Source organism: Pinus tabuliformis, chromosome 8, assembly GCF_031772625.1.
Source record: "Pinus tabuliformis cultivar Carrire ecotype Pingquan chromosome 8, CPIR1, whole genome shotgun sequence".
Lineage (NCBI taxonomy): Eukaryota > Viridiplantae > Streptophyta > Pinopsida > Pinales > Pinaceae > Pinus > Pinus tabuliformis.
Window position 1 is genome coordinate 1543364881 of NC_142294.1, and position 27604 is coordinate 1543392484.

The 27604-nt window shown below is 35.6% G+C and overlaps 1 protein-coding gene across 1 annotated transcript in view; it reads left to right on the forward strand.

The window, feature by feature from the left end:
• The window catches only part of LOC149241820 (zinc ion binding protein), a 426994-nt gene extending 399691 nt beyond the window's left edge, over positions 1 to 27303 (forward strand). Inside the window, exon 15 of the transcript XR_016246597.1 lies at positions 26911 to 27303. The gene's annotated coding sequence lies outside the window, so the exon portion shown is untranslated. The remainder of the gene's footprint in view (positions 1 to 26910) is intronic.
• The last annotated feature ends 301 nt before the right edge of the window (positions 27304 to 27604 follow it).

Below are 27604 nucleotides of genomic sequence, written 5' to 3' on the forward strand. Positions count from 1 at the left end.
AGAGAAGATAGGTTTGCAGCCATCTTCCAAGCCATAGAAGCACTCAAAGCTAAATCATATCCCCTCCAATGGATAGTGCTCGGAATTAGCTTTCCAAGGGTATATGGAACTCATCAAATGGACCCCAGAATCAGAAGTTATAACAGATCGAAGTTGCCCTTGAAAATCGGAAACCATGGAGAAAATGCCTTACGGGAAAATCCTGCAATCGGAGATCGGAGGTCTTGACAGTACGTGAATCGACCACTACAGAGCAATTGCAAGGGAAAACGGGTCGACAGGGTAAAACGCCGTGAGTTGCCTCAAAAAATGTGAGAAAGGAATTCAATGCAAAATTAAGGGTGGATGGTCATTTTCTCTCTCCTCAAACTGGGCATGTGGCTACATAGGATTAGCTTCAGTAGGTGACACGGCGGTATGGAGGGCACATGGCATGCTAATATGGCATTTTCAAGGTGCTATGGAGGCATATCTAGGTGACATGTGTGACCACTAAGGAAGTGACACGTGGCAGTGATGTTACCAATCGATAATCAACGATTGGCGGTAACAACGTATTGTGCATCAAAAGAAATTCCCCAATAGCGAACCTTCGCTTGGGGGGCTCCAATATTAGAGCTGGCCCATGGTCACAAGAAGAGCAAGGAATCAAGGGCTAAGCAGAAGAGGTGATTGGAAATCGGTGATCGTAAGTTTTTGGAGGTCATACCAATGGAACGACTCAAAAAGTGGCACTTGCAATATTCCAGCTGGGCCCAATCAACAATCCCGCATATTGGTGATGAAAAGTCTAGGTTACAACGAAACAACAGAAACATTTAACCGATATGCGATTAGCGATCCCGCACACTGAAGGTCCAAGGCATCAGAGCATCAAGAGATTGACAATCAAATAGGTGACATCCTTTCAAAGTTGTGATATCGCATAGAGTTTCGATTGTGATTAAATTCGCTAAGATTTGAGCCTCTAGTGTTAGAGCATCGGGAATGCCTTGAAACATTTAGCAAAGGAAATCAGTCGCAAAACAAGAAGAGGGTTGACCTTTTCTCTCTCCTCGAGGGGGCCATGTGGCTGAACATCATTGGATGCGATAAATGAAATGTGGCTACACATGATTGGTTCTAATAAGGGACATGGGGCAGCTGATGCCAGCGTGACACGGCGGTATGGTGGACAAGTGGCAGGCAATTCGGCATTTTGAGGGTCATAAGGGGCCAAAACATGGCGACACATGTCACCACTCACAAGGTGACACATGGTAGAGGATGACATCACATTGCCGATCGATGATCAGAGGATGAGCATTATCGCTCCTGGTGAAACCTCTGATTGTGATCTGCCGATAAAGGGGCCCCGACACAAGGGTTGGCTCGCGGTTGCGAGAAGAGCTAAAGAACCAAGAGCTAAGCAGAAAAGGTGATCGACGTTCATTGTTTCATGAAGCTTGTTCAGTGTGAAGTCTCGATTTGTCGAGCTTCGATATTTGGCTAAGCACCCATTCATATGACGAAAAAGTACTAAAATGGCTCAAAGCAAAAGGGGCCTAAGGGGACCGGAACTCGCTGCTTCACAATGTTTTGCAGTGCTAAGTGCCCATATTGGAGAATCCCCGATATCACACCATGGTTATTTTGTGAGGCGTGTTGCATTCCGATAACATGGTAGAGCTTTGAAGGCGTATGGGTCGACAACTGCAGTATTAAATGAAAGCATGGAGCAGTGGTAAATCAGTATGGGGCTCAGAGAAGACTTAATGCCTCAACATGGAGCTCCACTTAGTCATACAATGCAGGATTGCCAGATCGATCTTCGCTTCCACTCTGAGACAAGTCAACACAATTGATCGCTACCAAGTCTAGAGAGTGGTGAAGCCGGATAGTTAAGGTGCAACTGAAAGGTGGAATGGCTGGATCATTGAGGCAGAGACATGGCCTGAGAAGAGGCCATAATAGGGGCGTCTGAGAGATATTTTCCTCCCATCATCATTTTGTTTTCCTTTTTCTTATTATTCTATAATTTCTATATTTTCAAGAACAGAATCAAATCATTGTGGGCAGTAGCATTTGCACGCTGAGACAACTGGTCTATCAGACACCTAGAGCTTGAGATGGGATATTTTTTAAATGCTAATTCAAAGCTCCCCCTCTTCTTATAAATAGGGGGAAGAAACACTTAATAGAGGTTTCAGAATTCTGCACTTGAGGGGTCCAAATTATGTGATTCCACTTTTTGGTTCTATTTGCTTGTTCATGAGGGACTTGAGTTGTATATCGCTAAATGTAATGGACTGGTGAATGGGACTCATTTTGAGGATTAATGAAACTCTTTGGTGATTCTAATCATGGCAATGTGTAGTATGTTTCCTTCTTTGTATATCTCACTTCATGTATGTTTTTCTTTCTCTGAAATAGTGTAATGAAGTTGTTGGTTTCTCTCTGATTCATAGATGTATCTAGGTTGCTAAACATTGAGCAATACCTGTGTATAAGACGGATTTACTTGTGTTAGTTTATAACCTACAATACTTGTATGAGCACATATTTACTTATGTTGTTTGTTGATAAATGTATCCATGAGGCATAGAGCATGAAACCTTAATTTGCGCTCCATTCTTTCTGCTCTTTCATCTCCTCCCTCTTCCATATTTCTATTGAAACATCGTTTCTTAGGATTATGTATTGTAACCAACCCTATGCACTGAATTCCCTCCTTTCTTTCCTCCTCTTCATATTACTACAACGACAATATTAAAACTGTTTGTTGTTGTGTGTCGACCACCAGAACCAGACATTTCTCTTTGAGGTTGGCCCAATTTACCTCCTGGGCATGTGGATACATGTATTGGCTTGAGTTTACGTTAATGAAGGCCTATTGAACCAAGCCCCTGTTTATTATATTTTCAAACTACGTGACAATTGGAGTGCAACAGAAAGCCCCATTGATAATATTCCAAAGCACTCTTCTCTTTAAGATGTCCTAGGCATTGGTCTACAATTAACCCAGAGGTTGTCTCTAGGAAGTTGTTTATATCTCCTGAAGCACTTGTGCTACAGGTGCTAGAAAAAGTGACAACATATTTCTGGCATCATTGTCGGAGAACGGATTAGAATATTTTCCCTGTGTATGACAAATCTTTACATTCCCTCTGTTAGGTGAGCAAGGAAAGTGTGAGTTGAAGATCTCTCACCTTAGTGACTCCATTGCCTGAATACCCATTATGTGATAGTCCTGACAATGACAACATCTTTCTAACGCCGTTGTTGGGGAACGAAATTGAAATATTTTTCCATGTGTATGAACAACCTTTACATTCCCTCTGTCAGGTGAGCAAGGGAAGTGTGGGTTGAAGATCTCTCACCTGGGTGACTCCACTATCTGAATTTCATTATAAACACCCTAGCGACTCCATCGTCTGAATCTTAATTGTAAACACTCTGACGACTCCATTGTCAAGACATGGAGGAGAAGATAGAAGAGCTGGAGAGGTTATTAATGAACTCCTTTTATAGATTGACAAAATTGGAGTTAGAAAGTATAAACTAATAGACTTCCAGGCTTCTAATCCATGTTTAAATCCCCAATACAGAAAATCTCCCCTACAAATATTGCAAGGGGAGAAGAAAGAACAACAAGATCACACTCATCCTCCACTATATATAGAAGATGATCCAGACTCTGGAGAAACAGACACCAGATCCAAATAAAGTTTAGGGAAACCTATGTTCCTTTTTCTTTGATAAAGAACAAGAATTCAGAGCATATGAAGAAGAGGAGGATGATATTGATGCAACGTTGAACGATGACGAGATCGATGATTATTATAAACAATTCGTTGATCTCATGCAGAATCAATTGCATAAGAAATACTATCTGAGGTCATTCAGAAAGAGATTGAGAGGGCAAGATCAAAATGAAGGTACTCCTTCCCTAAAGCCTCCTAAGCTAATTGATAAGGGAAAGGGGCCTTTAGATCCCAACTGCCTTAAGCCTAAAGCCCTCAAAGAAGAGAAGTCGCCCTCCCCCTCCAGGCCCATCTGGGATAAAGAAAAAGAGTCAAGTAGTGTCAGTGGCTGCCCCGACCAAGAAGATATTGGTCAGCAGACTATTCAAGAAAATGAGGCAGCTGCAATTTTCTTTCATCAGGTCCATGATCCACTAGCTTATTACATGGCATCTTTCTTTGGCTTGCAATGATATTCCTCGATTCCAAGCCCAATTAGAAGGTTCATGGAGGAGATTAAAAGAGTTGAGAATCAACAATCAAGTTGGAGGCACATATTAATTTTTTTGTCAAAAGATTTTTCAGGGTGCATACTTGTTTTGATTTTTGAATTCCAGCAGCATGGAGGCATAAGGTCCAATACTCTAATGTTGGGCTGGTGTCATTGGAAGGTGGACCTAACTTGGGTGAATTGATGCCCAATACATAAGCAGGAGTTGTACATAAACAATTTCACTAGCTAAGCATTTATTTTCAGTTGTTAGAATTTACTTTTTTGCATTTTAGTTTGATGAGGAAAGGACTCCCTACAAATAAAGTTCCATAGGGATTTCCTGATTGTTTAAGTGCATTATAATTTTTGACTCCATGCCCAATGGAGAAGGCCACTGGTCTGCAAGTTCTCAGTGCCTTGCCTGTCTCCAAGTGGAGCTAATGTTGTCACCCTTTGCATTATGTGTTTTTTGTTGTCTAAAGGATGCAAAAGAGCAGAGAGGTTTGCAACCATCTTCTAAGCCACAGAAGCCATCAAAGCTAAACTGGACCCCCTCCAATGGACAAAAAGATGTTGTCGCTTTTTCTAGCAACTATAACACAAGTGCTTCAGGAGATATAGAAATCTTACTAGAGACAACCTTTGGGTTGATTGTAGACCAGTGCCTAGGACATCTTATCAATGAGGCTTTTTGTTCCACTCCAATTGTCACGTAGTTTGAAAAGATAATAAAGGGGGGATTGGTTCAATAGGCCTTGATTAAGGTAAACTCGAGCCAATACATGGATCCAAATGCTCACGGGGTAAATCGGGCTAACGTTAGAGAAATGTCTGGTTCTGGTGGCCGACACACAACAACATGCAATTTTAATATTGGCGTTGTAGTAATATGAAGAGGAAGAAAGAAAGGAGGGAATTTGGTGCATATGGTTGGTTACAATACAAAATCCTAAGCAACGATGTTCCGATAGAAATATGGAAGAGGGAGGAGATGAAAGAGCAGAAAGAGTGGAGCACAAATTAAGGTTTCATGCTCTATGCCTCATGGATACATTTATCAACAAACAACATAAGTAAATATGTGCTCATACAGGTACTGCAGGTTATAAACTAACACAAGTAAATTCGTCTTATACACAGGTACTGCTCACTGTTTAGCAGCCTAGATACATCTATGAATTAGAGAGAAATCGACAGCTTCATTACACTATTTCAGAGAAAGAAAAACATACATGAAGTGAGATATACAGAGAAGGAAACATATTGCACATTGTCATGATCAGAATCCCCAAATAATTTCATTAATCCTCAAAATGAGTCCCATTCACCAGTCCATTACATTTAGCGATATACAACTCAAGTCCCTCATGAACAGGCAAATAGAACCAAAAAGTGGAATCAAAGAATTTGGATCCCTCGGGTGTAGAATTTTAGAACCTCTATTAAGTGTTTCTTCCCCCTATTTATAAGAAGAGGGGGAGCTTTGAATTAACAGTTACAAAATATCCCAGCTCAAGCTCCAGTTGTCTAATAGACCGACTGTCTTGGTGTGCGAAGGCTTCTTCCCACAATGATTTGATTCTGTTAAATTTTGATATGTTCTATGCTTAGAGCACTTTACTTCAATTTTCTTATAGCTTAATATCAATATCCATATTAGCAATCACATCAACATGATAGTAAAATGCAGATAAAACATAAACATAAACAATAGAAGACAAGAGGACACAAGATGTGGCACCAGAAAACCCCAATGTGGGGAGCTCTTGATCAATTCTTCTTATATTCTTCAATATTTCCATAGAGGGAGATATTACAAATATAAAAATTGATATTTATGACAACAATAATAAAGACTAGACGAGAGAAGACAATGCGTGTCACATAGGACAGGATCTTCCTATGAAGATCATTCATTTGACACCAATAGGATGATCATCAAACTGAGCCAAACATGGTCAACCTTGACTCCCAGAATGTTATTGTCTTCTTGTTGCACTAGTTGTCACTGCTTCAGTCCTTATCCTTCACATAGTCAATAATGTAGGCCTTCAAGGCAGCAATGTCCCATGTTGTCCAAGACTGATAGAACAACTTATGCTGTTGGCTATGGCCTGCGGCCTAGCCCAGTAGCAGGTTAGGCCTATGATCCTCAAACAAGCAGCAACCAATAATATCAACACAACAGTATTTAGTCCTACAAGGACTCAGCTTTACTGTCAGCACTTTCTAACACCCAACTGTATACATATGCTGATCTGATCTTAGTCTAGGGCAGATTATGACTGTGGTTTATCAACCTTGAAAACAGTCCTAAGGAACAACCCTTATCACTGTGTTGTCACCATGCTTCTTTCACCATGATATCATCTCCATAGTGCCTTGCTCTAGTCGACTGATAGTGATATGACATTATAATTTATTTAGCCGTAAGGCCCACACTTTATTCTTTGAGGACCTCAAGTTGAGGATCCAGACACATGACTCTATTATTAGTGGTTGTGATGTTTATGTATGTTCTCCATTGATATTATGATGAAGATAGTGGTGATCACTACATGTCAAGACTCATAGTAGTACACTCCCTTTTTCTTGCAAAAGGGATAGCGCCTGATCGATGTGTTCGTGTTGTCTAGCTATCATGATTAGCTTAAAAATCATATTATAATGTAAATCCATTTTGCATGTATATGATATAAATAATCTTAACAGATCTGTGTCGTGTATGTAATTGTCTAGGTAAACCTATATTTCTGGTGATGATCTACACTTTGGGAGGTTTTTTGTCTCACCGATCCATTCTCAAATGGTCGGCAGAGTTTTCCTTCAACCTTACCCCAAAGCTGGAATGGATTTTGTCACCGGGATCTTAGGGGAGTCCTAGTGTTCTAGATCGAGTCTATGTAAAAGTGATTTGGGAATAATTGGTTAGGTTATTTTATTACAAATTGCTTGGTCTGCTAGATTATATTTGTGTCGCAGAATTGGGTAGTCTGTGAGGGTCTTGTGCAAATGAGTTTTCCCCTTTGAGATGTAAAAAATGTGAAAATCATGATGTAAAGTGTCTTAAGGGTTGGAAAAATAATTTATTCCCTCATAGGTTAATTAATTAAATTTTCTGACAAAAACTAATTAAAATCCTAAGCCAAAAATTTAATTAATTCTAAGTCCTAGGTAAATTTAAATTCTTTGAAGGCAAAATTCGTTGGTCCTTAAAAATTAAATTTTAAGAGGTCTTGGGACTAAGCTAAATTGATTGTTTTTCTAAATTTTAAGCCTTTGGTCCCTGGGGTTAAGTCAAAGTCAAAATTTTGAGGAAATTAATTCAAAAATTTATTTTTTGATTTAATTAAAATGCATTTAATTGAAAAAATCGAATTTCCTCAAGAATTAGAAATTTCGACGGATGAGATTAAAAGAAATTTTGATCCTCATCAACAATCAAGATTGCTTTGATGAAGATCACTCAAACTAGCTGTTGGAGGATTTATCTTTAAATATGAGGTCATTTGTTAGTCAGTTGATCCGATCTTTTGATTGTGTGCTAAGTGAAAAGCTCTTGTGTAAACTTTTTCAGATAATAAAGGAAGACTTTAGGGTTAATTTTCGTCGATGTTACTTTTCATGGAAATACTGTAAGATTTATCGTTTTTCATGTGTAATTTTTTTTTTAGCTATTGATAATAACTTTTGAAGAGTTATTTGAGTATAGGTATCTTGCTCAATCACTGGGGTTTAAATGATAATTCAAGTTTTGAATACAATAGTAGGTATTTCTATTTATCTTAATTTTATTATCATTTTCTCGCTCTATGTTGATGGTTGAATTGAGTTTTGCAAGAAAGTCTTGATTTTCAGATCATTGGGCGTTCAGGGAAGTTTTTAGTTGGACTAGCCAACTCCTGATTCGTGTTTTCTGAAAAGCCCAACTTAATTTGACCCCGGCTTATCATAAGATATTTTTTACTGGTGATACATGTAGGGATTTAAGCTCAGCACCTCCTTTAAAATAAAAAAAAATAATAATTTTCTTGTGCTAAATCGATAGATCTGGCTGTTGAGAGCTTCATATTATCAGATCTGGGAGTGGAGTTGGACTCACACTCCCTAGATCTAATAGATCTGCCATTCATGTACATAGATCTGTAATTATTTTCAGTTTTCTGACTTGGGTTTTTTGGGTTTTAGTTTTTTGGGTGATTGTATATATCTTTTGAGTATTTCTTGTTATCTTGCAGCTACACATCTAAAGGAGAAAACTGTGTAGAGTTCAGATCTAGGCCCTAGAGGGTAAGATCTGGATCTCTGGGGTTCATTAAAATCGATTTCCAGGGATATTATTATTATTATTATTATTATTATTATTATTATTTTGTACAATCCAAAGGAATTTCATTTTAAATCTAGAAATGATTAAAAATTTTAAGGGTTTGACTCGTAAATCTTAAGCAGAGGTATAAGATCTTGGTCTGGTAAATTTGTCTTCGGTTCTTTGGCTACTTGTATGCTACTTGGGTTTTCAATCTCTCTGTTGCAAAAAAAAAAAAGCCGATTTTTTTACAAGGCCCACAGCCTTTTGTTGTTGCCTAGGGTTTTTATTTTTGTTGTTGTAGAGAAATTTTGATTCTTTTTTGTTAAAAATCCCTCAAACGTTGGCCTAAGTTTGCTGCAAATCCGTCGTCTGTCCAGCTGTTTCCAAAACTTATGTATTGTCTCCTTGCTATCCCGTCCAGATCTGTACGTCCCTGCTTGTTCTCTCCACGCATTTACGTTGCCAAACCTTGCAATCCCATGCCCATCCCTCAATCTATCCTCCTCATTATTGCGTGCCCTCTTCCCTAACTTGCGTTCTCCTTTATCGTTGCTCCTTGCTGCCAGGACTTGCGTCAAAGATCTCCCAACCTCCATCGTTGCCTTCATCTGCTGCTTCTTCATCAATCCAAAACTACTAACCCTTCTCGCAACTCCCTTTTGCTCTGCCTCCATCACCTGCACACACGCTAAGCAAAACACCTTTCGATTTCCTTTTTCTTATTTTCCTCTGTTTAGTATGCATTAGGTTTAGTTTGATTTTTTATACAATTTGATTTTTTTTTTTTATTTGGTTGCTCTTTGTTTTGTTTACATTTCATTTTTATTTGTTTTGATTTCATTTAGGTTAGTTTCTTTTACATAGTTCGATTTGTTTTATTTTTTATTTATTTTTATTAGATTTCATTTTTTTATTTTATTTGTTTTGATTTTTCTTTATTTAAAAGAAATTTGAAAAAAAGAAAAAGGATTTTAATTCTTCGAATTTGACTCCTTTTATATTTTCGAATTTCATTTTGATTTGTTTTGATTTGGATTTGGATTTTTGTTTTGTCTTATTTATTTATTTTTTATCAAAAATAAAAAGAATATAAATCCAAAACCCTAAAAACCTAAAAATTAAAAAAGAAAAAAGAAAAAGGAAGGGGCTTCATTTTTATATTTTGTGTAACTAGAAAATAAATCGAAATAAATTTTCACATTTAAATATTTTAAATTTTTTATGTGGCCTCTGGCGTATTAAAAAAATTAAAAGACATTATTAAATCAATTTGATTTGTTTTGGTCATATTCAAAAGAAAAATCTTGATTAATCATTTACCATGTTACGTCTAGCTTCATAAAACTTAGCACATTGAAAAGGTTTTCCTAAGGACTAATCAAATTTGTCATTTTTTGAAATTCCTTCTTGGTGTCTTTTGTGCTAAGGTAAAAATCTAAAGGAGAACTTTTGTGGTATTAAGCATTTTTCATTTCTCTATAGTTAAACAAGCTTGAAATTTTTTATCCAAAGATTAACTATAGGAAAATTTTCCTAGATTTGGGTCACTAAGCATAAATCTTTTAATTCTAGGATCGAAATTGATTAGCATTTAAATTTCATAGTTGTTTAAAGTATTTGGATCTCTAGAAATTTAATTGCTAGAATATCTTGCATCTATTGAAATCTATCGTCATTGCTTGAATTATTTAATGCTCGTTACATGTTAATTTTTTCAAACGATTGTTAAAAAACTTTGTCGTGGAATTATAATAGATTGCATATCTCTGTTTCCTAAGCTGAGTATTTTTGAACATTTGTTGACATTGATATGAAATTGCGAAGAAGTTTTTATTCTCTTTGAGCTATAATTGTATCAGAAAGATTTGAAATAAGCTTGTGTTTTAATTGTAATATCTTCAGGAGTTTATTTTTTAAGTCTTCATCCATAAGGCGAGCATTTCATTTGGGTAATTGAGAGCTTTTGCGACACAAGTGTTTTTGATCCTCGAGTATAACTTCATCCCATCATCTAGTGCATTCACATATAAGTTAACTTTGCATAGATAAAATTTACTTTCAAGCATAAGCTTGGTCAATAGAGAGATAAGTATCCATCAATCTTTGCTTAGAAGCCTTTTTTAATAGTACTTAAAACGATGACTTTGCAGTCGTCAAAGCCATAGCTCTCTGCAGCGTCGGAGGCACCAGGTATGTTAGACTTTCATGAGAGGTATCGTTAATCACACCTTAGTGTGCTTTTCCTTATCTTCTCTCTACCAATTACTACAAAATTAGACTCAACACAGAAGTGATTGGAGAATTCACATTTAAATAGGCATTTAACTAAAATTAACCAAGATTCTTGCATCTCACATTAGCTTTAGAATTTTCATTTCATATAAGATAGTCATTCATCTAAGTAGCAGTTGCTAATCAATTACTTGGTCTTAATTTCCCTAGCAAGATCGTTGACTCCATAAGGCACTGATATCAATCATTTAAAATCTAATCAAATCCTAAGTCTTGCTAAATCTTAATCAAGTACTTGATCTCTTCACTGTGTCTCCCAAATTAGCTGATCTCCAACTAGTTCTCCGTCATTCCATTTTCGTAGGGTCTACCCCCCTTAACTTGCTGTATGGAGACAACTTGAACTGAGAGATTAAGGATCAAGGTGACAACCCTCGACCTGAGTTGTTATAACGTTGCCTAGACATTCTGTGCGATAACATTTTTTGGCGTCGTAGTCAGGGATATTTTATTCTCGGCACTTCAATGACATTTTATCTTCATTCTCCTCGTATCGTCTTTATCATTTTAGCTGGAAATACCAACATTTTTTAGCGCCATTGCTGGGGACATTTTATTCTTGGCCTTTCAACGACATTTCCTCATCATTCCTCTCATCTCTCATCTTTCATTTGAGCCAGAAACGACAACATTTTTGGCGTTGTTGTTGGGGATAGAGTTTTTTCTGTCCTTGGTTTCTTCGACATCATTTTAATCATCTCATCTTTTTCGCCATTCATTAGCCGGTCAAGCGGCACAACATTTTTTTGCGTCATTTGATCTTTTCGTCACTTCATCTTTCGTCATCTCATTAATCGTTTCATCTGCACTTTTAGCACTTGGACATATTGGTTTGTTTCTTGCTTGGGTGGCGACTCCACTTATTCATCCATTATTTCTCAGACAAGAAACCCTCCCTTATATCCATTTGTTTTTGCCTTTTGGATCTTATAGCTAGACTCATGTTCAAGTGATGACTCCACTTCTTTCATTTCTTACAAGAATTTCTACTAGAAGCTCGCTTCTTGTGGATCTCTTGATTTTCTTGAGCAGGGGTCTCTCTCTAGCATCCATTTGGTCCTTTCTTATCCCTTCAAGCAAGTCATCATGGATGATTCATTTACCCCGTGTCATTTTACTAATTTTCTCCATGATATTCTAGAAGAAGCCATTCATAAGATGCCTTTGTTCTCGAGTGGTGATTTTGTCACTGTTAGAAAACATCTATGCAGGTTTGCTCATACAATAATCAAATATTGTAGTTCTCCTCAATATAAACATGAAGATGTCAAAATGCGTCTATTTGCCTCTTCCTTAGAGGGTGATGCTTTGAATTGGTTTAATAATTGTCCTAAAGATTCTTTTGCTTCTTTACAAAACATCATCAATGTTTTTACGGATAGATATGGTAATCAAGGTAGCTCGCTTTGTGCCCCTAAAATTATGCAACCGAATGAGAGTTATTGTTGCACAGAATGTCTAGGCACTGCGACAATGCTGAGATTGGGGGCTGTCACCCTGATCCCCAATTTCTTCGTTTAAATTGTCTCCCTACAGCAGGCTAAGGGGGGTAAACCCTATGGAAAAAATGGAATGAAGAAGAACTAGTTGGGAACCAACCAGTTCGGGAGACACAACGAGGTGATAAAGTACTTGATTAAGATTTAGCAAGACTTAGAATTTGATTAGATTTTAAACGGTTAATACCAGTGCCTTATGGAGTCAACGATCTTGCTAGGGAAATGAAGACCAAGTAATCAATTAGTGACTGCTGCTTAGATGAACGACTATCTTGTATGAAATGCAGATCCTAAAACTAGTGTGAGATGCAGGAATCTTGGTTGATTTTAGTTAAATGCCTACTTGGATTTTGAATCCTTCAATCATTTCTGTGTTGAGCCTGATTTCGTAGTAATTGGCAGAGAGAAGGTCAGGAGAAGCAGACTACGGTGTGATTAACAATACCTCTCCTGAACTTCTAACATACTTGGCGCCTCAGACACTGCAGAGGGTTGTGGCTCTGACGATTGGAAGGTCACCATTTTAAGTACTATTAAAACAGGGTTCTCAAGAAAAGACGGATGGAGATTTATCTGTCTATTGACCATGAGATTTATATGTAAATGCATCGGAAGATGAGATGAAGTTAGATTCGAGGATGGGGAAACACTTGTGTTGTTAAAGCCTTCAATTATCCAAATGAGATGCTCGCCTTTTTTTAGATGAAGACTTAGAAAATAAACTCTTGAAGATACTATAGTTAAAACACTAGCTTATTTCAAATCTTCTTTATAAAATTTAGCTCAAAGAGAACAAAAACAACTTTGCAATTCGATAGCAATGTCAACAGATGCTAAAAAAACATTTAGTTTATGAAACAAAGGATATGCATTTTATCACAATTCCATGACAGAGTACTTAATTTTCAGAAATTAATTTTTAAGACAACAGTAAGAAAATTTTTATGACAACAACAATATGACAATGAAAACAATAAGCTATCAATGATATCTTTATGCTAAAAATTTATCGAAATTTTTCCAAACTTGGCCACATGAATTATAAAAAAATTTCAGGCTATTGTAATGTGGTTTCCGAATTATATCAGATCTGATATACTTATTACAGCCAGCAATTAAAACATGAAATAAGCCTAATGATGAATGCCCAACTCAAGAAATTAATTCCTTAATGTATTAGACAACTTAGGAACTGATTTTAGGTTAACCCACATGAAATTTTTCCACTGTTTTATTTCAGACTTCAGAAACAGAATTATTCAAAGATAACAGTGACCCAAAATGTAGATCTAAGCTAAATTCTTGATACACATCAAACATAAATGACTTATTAATGTATTTAGCAATTTTCTAGTTAACTTTAAACCACTTAGATGTGTTTTTCACCACTATTAGAAATGTATATGACTGATATAGCAAACAGTGATGAAAAAGATGGTTTAGAGATCAAAGCTTTAGGCCCTAAGCCTTGAAGATCACTTGCCTAAGTTGTCAAAAAAATTTCAATCTGTGAAACACAAATTTTTACCAAATTTTCTGCAAAAACCCACCAATGATTAGTTTCAGAAAATCAAATATTCAAATCAGAGATGGAGCAAGGGAATCTAGGGCTAGGAGAAGACAGATTTGAGCTTAGGAGCCCCACAACTTCAAAGCCTTATTAAAATATATATATATATATATATATATATATATATTTCGCTTTAGATCTTCAGATTTATTGCAAAATCTTTAATGGCTGGCCTTGTAAAAATATTTGGAATAATATATTGCCCTCCTAGGCCTAGATCTGTCTCAAAACCTTTAGATCTGTTTGAAAAATCTCAGATTTGAAGATTTAATTGGCCCATTTCTCAGATCTATTCCTGCAAATAATCTTTGAGCCCAAATCTTGCCCTCCAGGGTCTAGATCTAGCTTTGATCTGAAAATTTACTAGGCTGATTTCTCAGATCTATTCTTGCAAACAATCTTTGAGCCGAGATCTTGCCCTCTAGGGTCTAGATCTAGCTCAGATCTGAAGATTTTCTTGGCTGATTTCTCAGATCTACTTCTACACAAGTGAAAAGAAGAAAACCTAATACCCAATATGTACAAAAATAGAAAAATCTCAAAAACTCAAGTGTGAAAATTCAAAATTATGTTACGAAATTTTAGATCTACATAAGTAAATAACATATTTATACAAATCTATACAAATAATTTACATATCTATTAGATCTGAGGAGTATGAGTCCAACTCTGCTCCCAGATTTGATAATCTAAGGCTCTTAATAGTCAGATCTATAAAAATTTCCACAAATTATTTAAATGATTTTGAAATTTTAGAGAGGTACTAGCCCAAAAACACCTTGCATAAAAAAGATTATCTTTAGATAAATCCTGAGGCTTATATGAAGTAGGCTTTTTGGAAAATATGTGTTAGGAGTTGGCTGGTCCAATTGAAAACTATCCCCATATGCTCAATGAAAACCTGAGAGATCTTCTGCAAATACTAGATCAACCATCAAATCAAGTAGAGAAATAGAACAACAATAAAATTATGAAGAAATAGAGATACCTGCTACTTCAATCAAAATTAAAAATGTTACCCTAAATCCAACAAACTAAATGAGATACATGTATTCAGATTATTCTAAGACAGCTATTGATTGATAATTTTCATATAATATTAAGGAGAAATTAAAACAATGTTACCATAAATTCATGAAGATGAACACTACAACACGTTGAAACCCTAAAGACTTTTGCATTAATTCAAAAAAATATACAAGAGAGCTTGACAGCTTAGTACCTCCTATTTAAAAATAAATTCTCCAACGGCTAGTTCGAGTGATCTTCGTCAAAGCAATCTCGACTGTTGATGAGGATTAAAATTTCTTTTAATTGCATTGGTCAAAATTTTAAATTATTGAGGAAATTCGAAATTTTCAAATAATGAATTTTAATTAATTCAAAAATTAAAATTTTGGAATTAATTTCCTCAAAATTTTGACTTTGACTTAACCCTAGGGACCAAAGGCCAAAAATTTAGCAAAATAATTAATTTACTTTAGTACCTAGACCTCTTAAAATTTAACTTTTAATGGACCAACAAATTTTGCCTTCGAAAAATTTAAATTTATCTAGGACCTAGAATTAATTAAATTTTTGGTTTAGGATTTTAATTAATTTTGACCAGAAAATTTAATTAATTAACTTATGAGAGAATAAATTATTTTTCTAACCCTCAAGACATTTTACATCATGAATTTTACATTTTTTACATCTTAAGGGGGAAAACCCATTTGCAAAAGACCCTCACAGACAACCCAATTCTATGACACAAATATAATCTAGCAGACCAAACAATTTGTAATACAATAACTTAACCAAAGGGTTATGATTATTCCCAAATCACTTTTATATAGACTCGATCTAGAACACTAAGACTCCCCTAAGATTCCAGTGACAAAATCTATTCCTACTTTGGGGTAAGGGTGAAGGAAAACTCTGCCGACCATCTGAGAATGGATCGATGAGACAAAAACCTTTAAGAATGTAGATCGTCACCAAAAAAGTAGGTTTACCTATGTAATTACATACACGACACAAATCTGCTAAGATTATTTACATTATACACATGCAAAATGGGTTTACATTATAACATGATCCTCAGGCTGACGATGATAGCTAGATGGCAGGAACACATCGATTAGTCACTATCCCTTTTGCGAAAAAGGGGTGTACTGCTATGGGTCGTTGACACGTAGTGGTCAACATCTGGCTCTATTTGGGGACACATTGCTGCACTAGAGGAATATGAGAATTCAGAATCTGCATCCACGCAACATACAACAAAACATAAGTAGCGTCCATCCAAAAATCATCATATAATGTTAAGCACGGGAAAAATATAAGCTCTTCATTTATTAACTAGTCTAACAACATGAAAAAGCAAATCTAACTACAAAATGAAATACTTAAATAACGGGGCATAAGGTCAGAAATACAATAAAAAAATGCCCCATGGCATCAGATGCATTCAGTATAGTGCATACTGAGCATTTGCCTGCTTTCAGGCAAATCTATCGGTTGTTTCTCAGATGTGCCATGTCCAATTCTGCATATGGTAGGACTTTTTCCTATCCGAAAATCAAGTTTCTCGTAACCATTCGATACATCAAATCTCTTTCTCTTTCGCTTTTTCTTTGTGGCGGGTTGTATTACTAATGATGTGAAACATTCTGCTTCAAAACTTTCAGATGAAGTATGTAAGATATGCATCACATGTCTCTTTTCATTCTGCATCTGCTCTGTCAAGAATGATGGATCAGTCTCACAGGTGTCATGAGTTATAACTTGATCTTCAATGACTGGTGTATTAACCATGTGAGCGTCAACTTGATTCTTATCAATTTCAATTTTATCCAGGTCACCTTCAATTAACCACTTTTCAATGGAACAAATGACCTTCTCATAATAAGATGGAGCTTACTGTAGCAGACAATGAGGCTTATGATCTGTTGACTTTTCCTTGCTTCTTTCATCCTTTGCCTGATGTTGAAGTTTCTGTACCTGTATTGTTATGGCATTCATCTGGCTAGAGAGTTCAACCATCATAACACCTACTTCCTTGGCATGGTTTTCATCCATGGTCAATAACTTATTCAGAAGACATATCTGACCAACTTCCACATCTTTGATTACTTTTTCATTCTTTGCTTTCATGCCCATGAAACAGTTTTGCATATAGTTTATCTCTTTCTTATGATTTTCTTGCATGGTAGCTAACTGATTATTATAATCGAATCTCATGATGGTCATTTCTTCATCCATAGTTAATAACTTGCTTTGCATAGAATTAATTCCACTGCCATGATTAGCTTTCATGGTTTCCATTTGCTTTTCATGTCGGTTCTCAAATCCTCCATATTTTGAGCACACTTTTTTACAACAGTGGTTACGTGATCAGAGTGTTTAATTTTCATGATTTCCATCTCCTCATCACATTTTTTCAGTTGAGTGTATAAAGTTCTCATATCTTTGACGTAATCAGTTACCAATTTTACTTGATTAAGCACCATATTTTTTACCAACTGTGTTTGACTAAACTGCATGTCTTTAACCAATTGCTTTAGTTCTTCTATAATTTTCTTATCATTTTCCCTTTCATTGTCGACACTGATTTGACAACTTGTCCCTGTTTTTCCACTGTCATGGATTTGACTTGCAATGGTACAAGTGGATGGCACATTCTGATATGGAGAATTGTCTTGAAATCTTTCATTAACAATTGGATCCTTCACAAGATCACTTTCATTCTGCTGCATAATTTTAGTGGCATAAGGCGAGCTACCTTGATAACCATATCTATCTGTAAAAGCATTGACAATGTCTTGTAAAGAAGCGAAAGAATCTTCAGCACAATTATTAAACCAATTCAAAGCATCACCCTCTAAAGAAAAGGAAAATAGACGCATTTTGACATCTTCATGATCATATTGGAGAGAACTACAATATCTCAGTATTGTATGAGTAAACCTACATAGATGCTTTCTAACAACAACTGAATCACCACCCGAAAACAAAGACAATTTATGAATGGTCACTTCCGGAATATCATGGAGAACATCAGTAAAATGACACGGGGTAAATGAATCATCTATGATGACTTGCCTGAAGGAATAATGAGGGACGAAATTAATGATAGAGAGAGATCCCTGCTCAAGAAAATCAAGAGATCCACAAGAAGCGAGCTTCTAGTAGAAATTCTTGTAAGAAATGAAAGAAGTGGAGTCGTCATTCGAACATGAATCTAACTCTAGGATCCAAAAGGCAACAAACAACAGGATATAAGGGAGGGCTTCTTGTCCGAGAAATAATAAATGACAAAAATGGAGTCGCCACCCAAACAAGAAACGAATTGAAATGTCCAGATGCTAAAAGTGAAGATGAAACGATTAACGAGATGACGAAAGATAGGGTGATGAAAAGATCAAATGAGGCCAGGAAATGTTGTGCCTCTTGGCATGCTAATGAATAGTGGAAAATATGAGATGATTAAAATGATGTCGAGAAACCAAGGATAGAAAAACTCTATCCTCGGCAACGACACCAAAAAATGTTGTCGCAAAGAATGTCTAGGTACTGTGATAACGCTCAGATCGAGGGCTGTCACCTTGATCCCCAATCTCTCCATTTAAGTTGTCTCCCTACAGCAGGCTAAGATAGGTAGACCCTATGGAAGAAATGGAATGAAGAAGAACTAGTTGGGAACCGACCAATTCAGGAGACACAACGAGGTGATCAAGTACTTGATTAAGATTTAACAAGACTTAGAATTTGATTAGATTTTAAATAATTAATACCAGTGCCTTATGGAGTCAACAATCTTTCTAGGGAAATGAAGACCAAGTAATCGATTAGCAGCTGCTGCTTAGATGAACGACTATCTTGTATGAAATGCAGATCCTAAACTAGTGTGAGATGCAGGAATCTTGGTTGATTTTACTTAAATGCCTACTTAGATTTTGAATCCTTCAATCCTTTCTGTTTTGAGCCTGATTTTGTAGTAATTGGCATAGAGAAGGTCAGGGGAAGCACATTAAGGTGTGATTAATGATACCTCTCTTGAACTTCTAACATAGTCGGTGCCTTCGGCGCTGCAGAGAGTTGTGGCTCTGACCACTGCAAGGTCACCGTTTTAAGTACTATTAAAACAAGTTTCTAAAGAAAATACGAATGGAGATCTATCTATCTATTTACCAAGCTTATGCTTAGAAGTAAATTTTATTTATGCAAAATTAACTTATATGCAAATGCACCGGAAGATGAGATGAAGTTAGATTCGAGGATGGGGAAACACTTGCATTGCTAAAGCCTTCAATTATCTAAATGAGATGCTTGCCTTTTTTTAGATGAAGACTTAGAAAATAAACTCTTGAAGATACTATAGTTAAAACACCAGCTTATTTCAAATCTTCTTGATACAATTTAGCTCAAAGAAAAAACAACTTTGCAATTCGATATTGATGTCAACAGATGTTAAAAAAATACTTAGTTTATGAAACAAAGGATATGCATTTTATCACAATTCCATGACAGAGTACTTAATTTTCAGAAATTAATTTTTAGGATAACAGTAAGAAAAACTTTATGACAACAGCAATATGACAATGAAAACAATAAGCTATCAATGATATCTTTATGCCAAAAATTTACTAAAATTTTTCCAAACTTGCCCACATGAATTATAAAAAAAATTCAACCTGTTGTGATATGATTTTTGGAATTACATCAGATTTGATATACTTATTACATCCAACAATTAAAACATGAAATAATCCTAATGATGAATGTCCAATTCAAAAAATTAATTCCTTAATGTATTAGACAACTTAGGAACTGATTTTAGCTAACCCACATCAATTTTTTTCACTGTTATATTTCAGACTTCAGAAACAAAATTATTCAGAGATAATAGTGACCCAAAATGTAGATCTAGGCCAAATTCTTGATACACATCAAACATAAATGACTTATTAATGTATTTAGCAATTTTTTAGTTAATTTCAAACCACTTAGATGTGTTTTTCACCACTATTAGAAAGGTATATGATTGTTGTAGCAAATAGTGGTGAAAAAGATGGTTTAGAGATCAAACCCTTAGGCCCTAGGCCTTGAAAATCACTTGCCCAAATTGCCAAAACAATTTCAATATTTGAAACACAAATTTTTACCAAATTTTTCTGCAAAAACTACCAATTATTAGCTTCAGAAAATCAAATATTCAAATCAGAAATGGAGCAAGGGAATCTCGGGCCAATGAGAGCTAGCACTAGGCCCAATAGAACTAGCGTTGGGCTAGGAGAAGGCAGATTTGGGATTAGGAGCTCCAAAACTTGAAACCATCGTTCTAAACAAAAAATATTTTGCTTCAGATTTTCAGATTTATTGCAAAATCTTTAATGGCTAGCCTTGTAAAAAGATTTGGGATAAGATATTGCCCTTCAGGGCCTATATCTGTCTCAAAACCCCCAGATCTGCTTGAAAAATCTCAGAGCTGAAGATTTACTTGGTTGATTTCTCAGATCTATTCCTGCAAACAATCTTTGAGTCTAGATCTTGTCTTCTAGGTCTAGATCTAGCTCAAATCTGAAGATTTACTTGGCTGATTTCTCAGATCTATTCTTGCAAACAATCTTTGAGCCCAGATCTTGCCCTTCAAGGTCTAGATCTAGCTCAGATCTGAAGAATTTTTTGGCTGATTTCTCAAATCTACTACTGCACAAGTGAAAAGAGAAAAACTCAATATCCAATATGTACAAAAATAGAGAAAATCCTCAAAACCCAAGTGTTAAAATTCAAAATTATATTACAAAATTTCAGATCTACACAAGTAAATAACAGATCTATATAAATAATTTACAAATCTATCAGATCTGAGGAGTATGATTCCAACTCCGCTCCTAGATCTGATAATCTAAGGCTCTTAACAGCCAGATTTATCAAAATTTCCACAAAATATTTAAAAAATTTTGAAATTTTTGAGAGGTACTAGCCCAAAAACACTTGCATAAAAAAGATTATCGTTAGATAAATCGTGAGGCTTATATGAAGTATTCTCTTTAGAAAATATGTGTTGAGATTTGGTTGGTCCAACCGAGAACTATCCCCAAACGCTCAATGAGAACCTGAGAGATTTTCTGAAAACACTAGATCAACCATGAAATCAAGTAGAGAAATAGATCAACAATAAAATTCTGAAGAAATAGAGATACCTACTACTTCAATCAAAATTAAAAATGTTATCCTAAATCCAACAAACTAAATAAGATGCTTGTATTCAGATTATTCTAAGAGAGCTATTGATTGATAGCTTTCACATAATATTAAGCAGAAATTAAAGCAATGTTACCATAAATTCATGAAGAGGAACACTACAGCACGTTGAAACCCCAAAGATTTTTGCATTAATTCGAAAAAGTATACAATAGAGCTTGAGAGCTTAGTACACGATCCAGAGATCGAATCAACTGAATGACAAATGACATCCTATTTAAGGATAAATCTTGCAACGACTAGTTCGAGTGATCCTTGTCAAAGCAATCTCGATCATTGATAAGGATTAAGATTTCTTTTAATCTCATTCGTCGAAATTTTAAATTATTGAGGAAATTCAAAATTTTCAACTAAATGAATTTTAATTAATTCAAAATTAAATTTTGGAATTAATTTCCTCAAAATTTTGACTTTGTCTTAACTCCATGGACCAAAGGCTTAAAATTTAGCAAAATAATTAATTTACCTTAGTCTTTGGACCTCTTAAAATTTAATTTTCTAAGGACCAACAAATTTTGCCTTCAGAGAATTTAAATTTATCTAGGACCTAGAATTAATTAAATTTATGACTTAGGATTTTAATTAATTTTGGCCATAAAATTTAATTAATTAACTTATGAGGGGATAAATTATTTTTCTTACCCTCAAGTCACTTTACATCATGAATTTTACATTTTTTACATCTCAAGAAGGAAAACCCATTTGTAAAAGACTCTCACAGACTACCCAATTCTGCAACACATGTAATCTAACAGACGAAGCAATTTGTAATAAAATAACTTAACCAAATGGTTAGGATTATTCTCAAATCAATTTTACATAGGCTCGATCTAGAACAGTAGGACTCTTATGATCATAGTGACAAAATCCATTCTGGCTTTGGGGTAAGGCTGAAAGAAAACTCCGCTGACCATTTGATAATGGATCGGTGAGACAAAAAACCTCTCGAAATGTAGATCGTCACCAGAAAAGTAAGTTAACCTAGGTAATTACATACATGACACGGATTGGCTAAGATTATTTACATTATACACATTCAGAATGGGTTTACATTATAACATGATCCGCAGGCTGACGATGATAGCTGGATGGCAGGAACACATTGATCAGGCACTATCCCTTTTGCTAAAAAGGGGGTGTACTGTTATAGGTCGTTGACACGTAGTGGTCAAAAAGAGTGATCTTGTAAAGGATCCAGCTGTCAATAAAAGATTTTAAGACAATTCTCCATATCAAAATGTTCCATTCACTTGTATCGTTGCACGACAAATCCATGATAGTGGAAAAGCAGGAACAAATTATCAAATTAGTGTCAACAGTGAAAGGGAGAATGATAAGCATCTTATAGAAGAACTAAAGCAGTTGGTTAAAGACATGTAGTTCAGTCAAATACAGTGAGTAAAAAATATGGAGCTTAATCAAGAAAAATTTATAACTGATTACGTCAACGATATGAGAACTTTGTACAGTCAACTAGAAAAACGTGATGAGGAGATGGAAATCATGAAAATTAAACACTCTGATCACGTAACCACCATAGTAAGAAAGTGTGCTCAGAATATGGAGGATATGAGGACCAACATGCAGAGTCAGCATGCCAAGGAAATGGAAACCATGAAAGCTAATGATGACAGGGAAATTAATTCTATGCAAAGCAAGTTATAAGCCTTAGAGGAAAATATGACGATCATGGAATTTAATCATTCAAATCACGTGATTGCCATGGAAACAAGTTATCAAGAAAAAATAAGTTTGATTCAGAACAAATTGTCAATTATGGACAAAGAAATGACCATCATGAGATTCGATTATAATAACCAAATGGAGGCCATGAAAGTAGATCATGGTAGAGAAATGAACTCTATGCAACATTGCTTTGATGACCATAAAAGTAGATAATGACAAAGTAATAAAAGATATGAAAGCTGGTCAGATATGTCTTCAAAATAATTTATTGACCGTGGAAGAAAACCATGCCAAGGAAGTCAGTGCTATGAAGGATGAACACTACCTAGATGGATGCCATAAGCATACAGGTGCAGAAACTTTAGCATCAGTCAAAAGATGAAAGAAACAAGGAAACGTCGACAGATCATAAGCCTCCCTATTTGCTGTAGCAAGCTCCGTCTTATTATGAGGTCATTTGTTCCATTGAAAAGTGGCTAATTGAAGGTGACCTGAATAAAACAAAAATTGATAAGAATCAGATGCAGAATGAAGAAAGACATGTCATGCATATCTTACATACTTCATCTGAGAGTTTTGAAGCAAAATGTTCCACATCATCAGTGATACAACTTGCCACAAAGAAAAAGCGCAAGAGAAAGAAAATGAGGAACTGGTTTGATGCATCTAATGGTCGCGAGTAGCTTGATTTTCGGATGGGAAAAAGTCCTACCATATGCATGATTGGGCATGGCACATCTGAGAAACATGTTATGAAACCAACTCACAAAAAGATAGAAAAGATATGTGAACGCTTTAGAAATAAGCCTCTTCGAGGGGGCAACCTCCTTTACATTACACAAATGAACAATTCTTAGATGATATAAATGACAAGACCTCCTTTCTATATATAAGAGTCTAAGGGGTCATAATATAACAATAGTGGGCTTCTTTGGGGACTACACGGGTACAACAATATAATAAGGGGGTTGTACTAATAACAATAAGGGGTTACACTAGTAGTATAGGGGCCTAACATACTTCTCTCTTTCAAAAAGTGTTGTCCTCAATTCTTGAGTAGTTCTTGATGCTTCTGTATAAAATTATTGTCCTTCCATGTGAAATCTTCAACAGGTAATTTCTTCCACTTGATGAGATGCTTTGAAATTGATCGATTTCGTAGTTGTCGACTTCTCGGTTCTGTAAATGCTTCAGGTTCCAATATGTTTTTTCCTTCCTTGTCAAGTTTTGGCAATATTGTTAGAACTGGGATATTCGGCAACTTTTGAATGAGTTCCCACCCTACTTCGCCATTCTCCTATTCATACCTTCCTTTGTTTATCAAATTTGGTTGGATAATTGTACCAACCTCTACCATTTCTGCAACCATATGTTCAATTTCACTCCTTTGGGCATATGGATATCTATAAGACCTGACATTTGGAGGAACACATCCTGGAATAAAATGAATAGCATGATTATGATCATGAATACGTGGGAGACCTTTGGGAGTCTCAAATACTTTGGAATGATTGTCCAAGACTTTTTGGAGATTTATAGAAATACATGATTTCGATGTGCGAACAGTTAGCAAACATAATTGTGCAATTACGCTTCGTTCTTTTTTTAGAAGCTTTGTCATTCCGTCAGAGTTGATTATCTTTCCTGGTTTCCCAGTGATACCCCTTAATTCAACTTCCTTTCCTTTCGAAGAATATTTCATAAAAAGTTCTTGAAAATTAAAAGTTGTTGTACCTAAGGATTGTAGCCATTGGACTCCTAGTACAACATCAACACCACCCACTAGAACGAAAAACATTGGGCTATTCAATACATATTCTCCCATGGATAGCTTGATATCATGACAATTTCTAGAGCAATTTATGGTTCCTCCACTTACAACCGTCACTTGACACTCTGGTGTTGGATCTAGGAAGTAATTCAAGTCCTTGGCTATCTTACAATTAATAAAATTATTGTTACTACCTGAATCAATCAAGACTATTGCCTTTTTCTTCTTGTTATGTCCTTCTATCTTTATAGTTTGAGGAGTGGTAATTCCGACGAATGCATTACAAGATATGGTCGGATTCATTTCTTCTTTCTCTAGGGTTGGTTCATGGTGAGTATCCTTTTCTTTTGATATTTCTTGATACTTTTATTCCTGATATTTCACTGTTTGAACATTCTTCTTCTTGATATGTCCTTCTATCTTGAGAGTTTGGGGAGTGGTAATTTCTTCCAATGCTTTACAAGATATGGTCGGATTTATTTCTTGATGCTCGATGTGATTTTTCACTTCTTGAACATTTTTCTTCTTGATATGTCCTTCTATCTTGATAGTTTGAGGAGTGGTAATTCTGGCCAATGCATTACGAGATATGGTTGGATTCATTTATTCTTTCTCGATGTGATATTTCACTTCTTGAACCTTTTTCTTCTTCCTCTTCATACTCTGTAAAATAATTTCTTCTCAGCACACTTATGACCTTTAGTGCATTTTCTATCACAATTGTAACAAAGCCTTTTTTTTCTTTTTTCTTCCAATTGTTGTGGTGTAACCCTTGTAGGTTGTGGAAGGCTAGGAGAAACAACACTTCCATTATTATAGTTGTGAGGGGTAGACTTCCTTTTTGCCATAATTTTGCTTTCCACTTTGTAACAAATCCCTTTTTCTCTTGTTTTCTTCCAATTGTTGTGGCGTTGCTCTAAAGAAGGTGTTGCTCTTTGTATTCTCATAATGTGCTATAATTTCCTTCGTGAAAATTGACCACGGAACAAGTTGTTTACGAGAACAAAGCCCATTATACCATAAAAATTGATCTTGTTCTAAATATGAAGATGCAATACATACCTTTTGTAATAGTGGTACACCATGTAGATCAAAATATTTCTCCATTTGTAGTATCCAGTTTACCAGGTCCTTGCCATTAAACTTCCTCATCTCGCTTTATCTTGATTTTAGGACCCCGATCTTGAAAAGACTATAACTCTGTATTTTTATATCTTTAAGTTCTGAAATTGTGACCTACAGTAGCCCTCTGCGTCCTCTTTTTAATGCCACCAGTGTGATCAAATTTGGATTCTCCAAGAAATAGTTATGCATAATCTCCCAAGATGACCTGATTATATACCCTTTCAGAAGAGAGAACTTGTATGAAGTGCCATGTGTCACTGATTTGACCTTAGGATCTGAAAAATATACACAGGAAACTACAGTCCGTCCTCTTTCTGTAACTTCTTATGAAATTTCAATCTGGTGCTCAAAACAAAAATTATGACTATTTCCCCAGGTCACCTATTTGGAATGTAATTCGGGAGTTTGTAAAAAGGCCAACTTCCTCAGATCATATCTCTGCAAATATAGCATGAAAGGCTTTGAAATTCAGACCCCAGGTTCAAAACAATTTCAACCCAAATGGGTTTTTTTTTTAGCGTTTGAAATGTCGTAGAGAAAAAGTTATAGTGAAAATGCCACGATGACCTATTTGGAGTAGCGAAACCCTAGAATCCACAGCTCTGATACCAAATGTTATGAAACCAGCTCACAAAAAGATAGAAAAAATAGATGAACGCCTTAGAAATAAGCCTCTTCAAGGGGGCAACCTCCTTTACATTACACAAATGAACAATTCTTGAATAATACAAATGACAAGACCTCCTTTCTATATATAGGAGTCTAAGGGGTCATAATATAATCAGAGCCGACATAACAATAATAATGTAAGGGCACAATAATAATAATAGTGGGTTTCTATGGGGACTACATGGGTACAATAATATAATAAGGGGGTTGTACTAATAACAAGAAGGGGTTACACTAGTAGTATAGGGGCCTAACAAAACAACCGACAGATTTACGTGAAAGCAGACAAATGCTCAGTATGCACTGTATTGAACGCATCTGATGCCATGGAGCATTTTTGTATTGTATTTCTAACCTTATACTCTGTTATTTTAGTATTTCATTTTGTAGTTAGATTTGTGTTTTTCATGTTATTAGGATAGTTAATAAATGAAGAGCTTATATCTTTCATGTGTTTAATGTTATGTGATTATTTTTTGGATATGCTACTTATGTTATATTGTGCGTTGTGTGGATGCAGATTCTGGATTCTCACATTCCTTCATTGCAGTAACGTTTCCCCAAGTAGAGTCGGATGCTGACCACTACGTGTCAATGACCCATAGCAGTACACCCCCTTTTTTTGGAAAAGGGAGAGTGCCTGATCGATGTGTTCATGTCGTCCAACTATCATCATCAGCTTAAGGATCATGTTATAATGTAAACCCATTCTGCATGTATATGATGTAAATAATCTTAGCAGATTTGTGTCATGTATTTAATTGCCTAGGTAAATCTACTTTTCTGGTGATGATCTACACTTCGGGAGGTTTTTTGTCTCACTTATCCATTCTTGAATGCTTGACAGAGTTTTCCTTCAGCCTTACTCTAAAGCCGGAACGGATTTTGTCACTGTGATCTTAGGGGAGTCATAGTGTTCTAGACAGAGTCTATGTAAAAGTGATTTGGGAATAATCCTAACTATTTGGTTAGGTTATTTTATTACAAATTGTTTAGTTTGCTATATTATATTTGTGTCGCAGAATTGGGTAGACTGTGAGGGTCTTTTGCAAATGGGTTTTCCCCCTTGAGATGTAAAAAATGTGAAAATCATGATGTAAAGTGTCTTGAGGGTTGGAAAAATAATTTATCCCCTGATAGGTTAATTAATTAAATTTTCTGGCCAAAACTAATTAAAATCTTAAGCCAGAAATTTAATTAATTCTAGGTCTTAG